Source organism: Portunus trituberculatus, chromosome 15, assembly GCF_017591435.1.
Source record: "Portunus trituberculatus isolate SZX2019 chromosome 15, ASM1759143v1, whole genome shotgun sequence".
In the NCBI taxonomy this organism is placed as follows: Eukaryota; Metazoa; Arthropoda; class Malacostraca; order Decapoda; family Portunidae; genus Portunus; species Portunus trituberculatus.
In genome coordinates, this window is record NC_059269.1 from 6,971,904 (window position 1) to 6,979,507 (window position 7,604).

At 42.4% G+C, this 7,604-nt stretch overlaps 1 non-coding gene across 1 annotated transcript; it reads left to right on the forward strand.

Moving 5' to 3' along the window:
- Window positions 1-7,269: 7,269 nt before the first annotated feature.
- On the forward strand, window positions 7,270-7,341 carry Trnaa-cgc. Its single transcript has one exon. It is a non-coding gene; the product is annotated as a tRNA-Ala (tRNA).
- Window positions 7,342-7,604: the final 263 nt, after the last annotated feature.

Consider the following 7,604-nt stretch of genomic DNA (forward strand, 5'->3'; position numbering starts at 1 on the left):
GTGTGTCTGTGTCAGTGTGAAGATGTTGCTCCGCCGCGGCCCGCACGCCTAAAAAGGGGCCTTATTGGAGAAAGGGCACATCACGAACTAAGATACGATCCTTAAATGCTATCGCCGTATAGCTTACCGACTCATCGCTACAGCACATCGCTATCATATAGCCAGGTGGATAGCTCGCCATGTGTACGTCAGGACACGCTGTGCCATGCACCAGATACTGGCAGTAGGAGGTGTCCTCTACGGGGTGAGGAGGGCACACTTCATGCCGGTGTCTGAAAAATGGCGTATGGCGGGTCTGTGCTCATGGCCAGTCCATGTACGAGCAGGAGTGTAAATAGGAAGTTGCTCCGCCGTGGCCCGCACGTCTGAACTCGGGCCTTATAGGAGAAAAAGCACGTCCCGAACTAGGATTAGATTATGAAACGATATCACCGCATTCCTTACCGACGCATCGCCATACTCCGTCATGCTGAACAGCTCGCCATGTGTGAGGGCACGCTGTGCGCCATGCACCAGACACTGGCAGTAGGAGGTGTCCTCTAAGGGGTGAGGAGGGCACACTTCATGCTGGGGTTTGAAGAATGGCGTGTACGGGTCTGTGCTTAGAGCGAGTTCTTGCGGGAGTTTGGAAGGTTGAACTAGGATAAGATTCCTAAACGCTATCGCAGTACCGCGTACTGCCGCATAACTATAGCACATCGCTATAATCTGCCGTGCTGAACAGCTCGCCAAGCTTGAAGGCACGCTGTGCGCCATGCACCAGCAGACACTGGCAGTGGGAGATGTCCTCTAAGGGGTGAGGGGGGCACACTTCATGCCGGTGTTTGAAAATTGGCGTATGGCGGGTCTGTGCTCATGGCGAGTCTGTGTGAGAGTAAAACTGTTAGCGGTTGCTCCACCGTGACCCGCATGCCTGAACAAGGGCCTTTTTGGAGAAGAAGCACGTCCTGAAATAGGACATGATTATTAAACTATCACCGCATTCCTTACCGACGCATCGCCATCTTCTGTTGGGTGAAACAGTTCGCCATGTGCACGTGAGGGCACGCTGTGCGCCATGCACCAGACACTGGCAAAAGGAGGTGTCCTCTAAGGGGTGAAGAGGGCACACTTCATGCCGGTGTTTGAAGAATGATGTGTGGCGGGTCTGTGCTCATGGCGAATTTATATCCTACTAGTAAGAGTGTGGAAGGTTTTTTTGCCGCGGCCCGCACGCCTGAACAGAGGCCTTATTGAAGAAAAGGCACGTCACGAACTAGGATGAGATTCTTAAACGTTATCACCGTATCACTTACCGACGCATGGGTACTGCACATCGTTTTAGCCTATTGGGCTGAACAGCTCGCCAAGTGTACCGGAGGGCACCCTGTGCGTCATGCACCACACACTGGCAGTGGGAGGTGTCCTCTAAGGGGTGAGAAGGGCACACTTCATGACGGTGTTGGAAGAATGGCGTGTGGCGGGTCTATGCTCATAGCGAGTCTGTGTGAGTGTGCAAAGGTAGTTCCATTCCCTCCTGCACGCCTGAACAGGGGCCTTATTGGAGAAAGAGTACGTCATGAACAAGGATAAAATCCTTAAACGCTATCTCCTTATCAACTGCTGTAATATATCGGCCTGAACAGCACGCCATGTGTGAGGGCACGCTCTGCGCCATGCACCAGACACTGGCAGTAGGAGGTGTCCTCTAAGGGGTGAGGAGGGCACACTTCATGTCGGTGTTTGAAGAATAGTGTGTGGCGGGTCTGTGTTCATGGCGAGTCCATGTACGAGTAAGAGTGTGGAAAGTTGCTTCGCTGCAGCCTGCACGCCTAGCTGATCTGAGGCTTTACAGCAGAAAAGGCACGTCCTGAACTAGGACAATATCATGAAACGTTATCACAGTATTCCTGAACGACACATCGCCATCCTCCTTCGGGCTGAACAGCTCCCTTTGTGCACGTGAAGGCACGCTCTGCGCCATGCACTGGACACTGGCAGTAGGAGGTGTCCTCTAAGGGGTGAGGAGGGCACACTTCATGTCGGTGTTTGAAGAATGGCGTGTGGCGGGTCTGTGCCCATGGTGAGTTCATGTATGAGTAAGAGTGCGTAAAGTTGCTCCGCTGCGGTCCCCACGGCTGAACTGGACCTTATTGGAGAAAAGGCACGTTCCGAAGTAGGAAAACATTCTTAAACTCTACCGCATCGCTGTCACTGTTGCAGCCGTTACTGCCTATTGCAACATCGCTGCATCGTTATTTCACATATAGCAGCATCGCGGATCGCTTATCGTCGCATCGCTTTATGCGGTGCTCATCTCCTTCTCATAAAAAAAAGTTTCGTTTTCGTCATTACTAACAACACTACTACTACTACTACTAATAATAATAATAATAATAATAATAATAATAATAATAATAAATAGATAATAATAATAATAATAATAATAATAATAATAATAATATTGATAATAATAGTAATAATAATTTTTTTACTACTACATCTTCTTCTTCTTCTTCTTCTTCTTCTTCTTCTTCTTCTTCTTCTTCTTCTTCTTCTTCTTCTTCTTCTTCTTCTTCTTCTTCTTCTTCTTCTTCTTCTTCTTCTTCTTCTTCTTCTTCTTCTTCTTCTTCTTCTTCTTCTTCTTCTTCTTCTTCTTCTTCTTCTTCTTCTTCTTCTTCTTCTTCTTCTTCTTCTTCTTCTTCTTCTTCTTCTTCTTCTTCTTCTTCTTCTTCTTCTTCTTCTTCTTCTTCTTCTTCTTCTTCTTCTTCTTCTTCTTCTTCTTCTTCTTCTTCTTCTTCTTCTTCTTCTTCTTCTTCTACTACTACTACTACTACTCTACTACTCTCTCTCTCTCTCTCTCTCTCTCTCTCTCTCTCTCTCTCTCTCTCTCTCTCTCTCTCTCTCTCTCTCTCTCTCTCTCTCTCTCTCTCTCTCTCTCTCTCTCTCTCTCTCTCTCTCTCTCTCTCCTACCGCAGACACATAACTGTTATTGCATTGTTCATTCAGTCAATCCATCAATTAACCTGCCAGTCAGTCAATCACTAACATCACCATCAAGAGTAATTGCACGTGCAGTTCATCATTTATAACTGGCTTCATCATAAAACTGATTTATAGTTATCACCACCACTATTACTACACTTCATCACTTTCAGACTGACAGTGATTTTGCCACTTGAAAACACGCGAGCTCGGTATGACTGTCACTATACGTTGGTCTCACAAGGTGCTTGGCTAAAGTTTACATGTTTTCTCTCTTAATTGTTGTGCAAGTCGGTTTTCTATTCCGATTAAAATCATTATTGAGATGCCCGATTGTTTTTCTTCATGAATAATCTGGTGCATTGTTAGTATAGTAAATCAAGGCCTTTTGTCGATAATATATATTTGTACATGTGTCGTTCGTTGCGCTGTAAGTATATGATAGTTTTGGCAAGACCAGAAAATCCGTTTGCCGTAAGTAATTAAATATATAGGAATAATTTCTTACATCTTATTTTTGGGGGAGGAGAGAGAGACAGTGTGTTTTTTTTTTTTTTTTACGATTTGTCCTTAAATAAATCCATTAGCATCATGGAATGCCTGCCTTAGCATGTTCAGGTATCCTCAAGCGGCGAGACTGCTATGGAAGTCTCGGAATGATGAAGCACGGGTGTAGTAATGATAGTGGAAGTGACTATAAATCTATCAGGTTCTATGATGAATTCACTATTAATTGATAAACTGCGGGTGTGCAATGAGTCTTGGTGCTGATGTTAGTGGCTGAATGGTTAATTAACTGACTGACTGATGCTATGATTGACAGACTGATTGCGTGCATACAAAACAACAATCATGTACTCCACCACTTCCTAGACGTGTCATCATCCACTCCACTTCATCACCAAATTGCCGCCACTACATCTCTTCCCTGACTTTTATTCAACTTTAAAACGCGAAAAAGGACACTGCCATACAACTATTTTCAAACTTTAATAACGTGAACTATATTAAAGTACATTTATCTTCAGGAAAATCCATTCCATTAGCTGGTCTTTTCGTTAGTCAATATTTCAAGAACTAAACATAACTCTGAACACTTCAAAAAAGGTTTAACACAAAGTAAATGTAAACAACTCACTAATGTAGGAGCTAGCGAGTATCTTCTCTCTTCCCTCGATTTTCTCTTTCACTGGTAATGGAACGCCATGTCTGTTTCTATTTTTTTCCTTTCCGGTGAACTTCACTGCTTGGAGAAGTGAGTATAAAGACATTCCCAGAATTACATTGGCTTATCATTTTTTTAAGCATCCTAATCAACGTTTCTGGGAGTTCCAAATGCTTTCGTTGTGTATATTTACTTTTATATACCCTTGTTCGTATCTTCACACTTTTTTATAGAGCAAAAAGTTTAGAAACGTAAAATTAAATATAAAACGCTTATCCACAGAAATACCATATATTTCAAAATTATCATTCGATAACCAATATTTTCTTTCCAATCAAAGTTCATATCTGACTGACCAAGCTCCAGTCGACATTGGGCTAATGAAAAGTTTGTAAGCAGAGGAAAAAAACAGCAAGAAATTTTGAATGAATAGAAAAAGAAGTTGGAAAAGGACAAAGAGAAAAAGAAATGAGGGAGAGAATGAGTAAACAAAGAGAAAGGAAGAGGAGAATGAGTAAAGGCAGCGGGGGAACGGGCACATCGTCAACCTTTTCACTTTAGACTTAGTGTTAAGAATGAATATGAAAAAAGAAAACTTCGTCTCGGAGAAAATTGCCTTTGTAATGAGATAGGCACACATAGAAGACTCCCATCCACGGCAGTAGTAGTCATTACGGAGGAAATTAAAGAAATTCTCCTTCTGAATATCCCAGTTAGCTGCCGCGTAACAGTAAGAGTAGCACGCCTTTCAGGGATCACGGACACCTTAATGACGTACCCATAGTAGATAAGAAAGTACGGATCACTGGATGGTTGGATATTAAATGTAGAAAGATTGCAGTTACATATGCTGGAATGGTGATGGTTGTGGTGGTGGTGGATGAGGCAGTAGTAGGTGAAGCAAATTTTACCACGAGAGAGAAAAATGAATATCTCACTATTTAGGTGCATTAGAAAGATTAAACAAATTAGATATAGAGATACACTTATATGTGTGGTGGTGGTGACACTAGTTGTAGGAGAAGCAAAGATTTTACCACAAGAAAAAAAAAAGAGATAAAAGAATATGTCACTAATTACGTGCATTAACATGAAAAAATAACTATCTTAAGTATAGAGAGACATTGGTATTGTATCTGCTGGAAGGGTGGTGGTGGTGGTGGTGATGGTGGTGGTGATAACAGTTATAGGAAAAGCACAATTTTTGCCACCAGAGAAAAGATAAAGAAAAAATATCTTACTACTTACGTGCATTAGAAGGGCAGAATAATGAAGTGGCCTGATTCTTAAGACATGAATGAAAAACTTCACTCAAAAGGAGTATTACGTATCGCCTCAGCTTTGCCGGATGGAACTTTTGCAATCTGTCAGACTAATTGGCACCTATTTTATCCCTCGCTCACCTGTATTCATTATAGGAAAATGTTATATGGAGAGTGTGTCTTTTATTCTCTCTCTCTCTCTCTCTCTCTCTCTCTCTCTCTCTCTCTCTCTCTCTCTCTCTCTCTCTCTCTCTCTCTCTCTCTCTCTCTCTCTCTCTCTCTCTCTCTCTCTCTCTCTCTCATCGTAAGTTAACGACAAAACGAGAGAGAGAGAGAGAGAGAGAGAGAGAGAGAATTTATGATGATTAACTTATACCAGTACAATAACAAATGCTAGGTAATAAACTTTCAACAAAGAAAAAAACAAGAAAACTTTTAGACTTTTAGAAACAATTTGGAATAGATTTGCAAACGTTTCCCTAACCAGTAGAGAAAAAACGTGCCAATAAGTAAGCGGCAAAAATGTTCTCAGAAAATCCACGTTTATTGCTAGTGGGAGGCGGAGGGGGTGGAATTGTCATGTTCATCCGGCGTCATCGCGTTCTGCCTGTATCATGTCGCTGCCTAAAAGTTTTCATGGTGGCGAGTTGCTTATTGCAGCGATCAGGGTTGTGCTTTTCGTCCTGCTGTAGGTAGGGAACACACACACACACACACACACACACACACACACACACACACACACACACACACACACACACACACACACACACACACACACACACACACACACTCTCTCTCTCTCTCTCTCTCTCTCTCTCTCTCTCTCTCTCTCTCTCTCTCTCTCTCTCTCTCTCTCTCTCTCTCTCTCTCTCTCTCTCTCTCTCTCTCTCTCTCATCATTAAAACTTTTTCTCTTACAATACACCAGTTGGATTTGAATTATTATTATTATTTTTTTTTTTATGACAGATGCAAGTAATGAGTTAGATTCTTCTCTCATCGAAGCACCTCTCTGAAGGCACTCTTAATCATTTGGTGCATCTTCTGGTTGTATCTTATTTGACTGTTTACTACGAATGATCTCCGGATTCCTGGAGATCTCATCTAAGAAATGGATTCCTCTCCCTGTGTGTGATGGAAGTGGATCCCATGATAGGTGGTGGGGTGAGAGAGAGAGAGAGAGAGAGAGAGAGAGAGAGAGAGAGAGAGAGAGAGAGAAAGCTGTTTGGATTCGTGGTTGTATTTTGTATTTCACCAACTGTTTTCCATATCCCCGACATGCGCTTTCTTAAAAAAAATAAATAAATAGATAAAATAAAGTTTTGTTCTTAGTGTTGCATCAAAAAAGTTTTATTTTCTTTGCTGCATCACTTTTCATTATGTTCCAGGTACTAGTAGAGGGTTTTATCAAGTATATGTATCGTCTTTTTTTTATATATTCTTAGTAATAAGAATGATTGTGTGTGTGTGTGTGTGTGTGTGTGTGTGTGTGTGTGTGTGTGTGTGTGTGTGTGTGTGTGTGTGTGTGTGTGTGAACTGTTACATTCCACAATTGAAGAAACTGGTATATTGGTGTTATAAATTCTTGACAACTGCATAGGAAACCTTTATCAGTGTGTAAGCTTTTTTTCTTATTTACCATTCTTCAAACAATTAGTACTACTCAAGTTTCATAAACCATCATTACCTCATGGCTCAGTGCACAGTGGTCTGGGCAACCGTGACGCACTAATACTTGGCATCCACTTCCACTTACATACATTAACCCACATGTGTAATATCTAATGTCTTTTGTTCTTCATTCTTATGTGAAGCGCATACAATTTACCTATTACCTGTCTTTTCTTTCCTTTGAATAACATGTTCAGGCAGACGTGGGGGTGTAACTCAGAGGTAGAGTGCTCGCTTCGCATGTGAGAAGTCCCGGGTTCAATCCCCGGCACCTCCAATCCTTTTTCCTGCAACGCTGGTGCAGCGTAGCCGGTGCAGGGAAGGTGAGTCTTCAGTGAATTGGGGTAACGGTTCTCGAATGTCAAAACCGAAGTCATCCGTTAACTGGCACGGTCTTAGTCCTGATTTATCAATGTAAAGTAACTAGTGCTCTGACAAATAAGGGGTTTTATAATTTCAGGTAATTTTCAGTACACACACACACACACATTACACGCCCGGTAGCTCAGTGGTTAGAGCACTGGCTTCACAAGCCAGAGG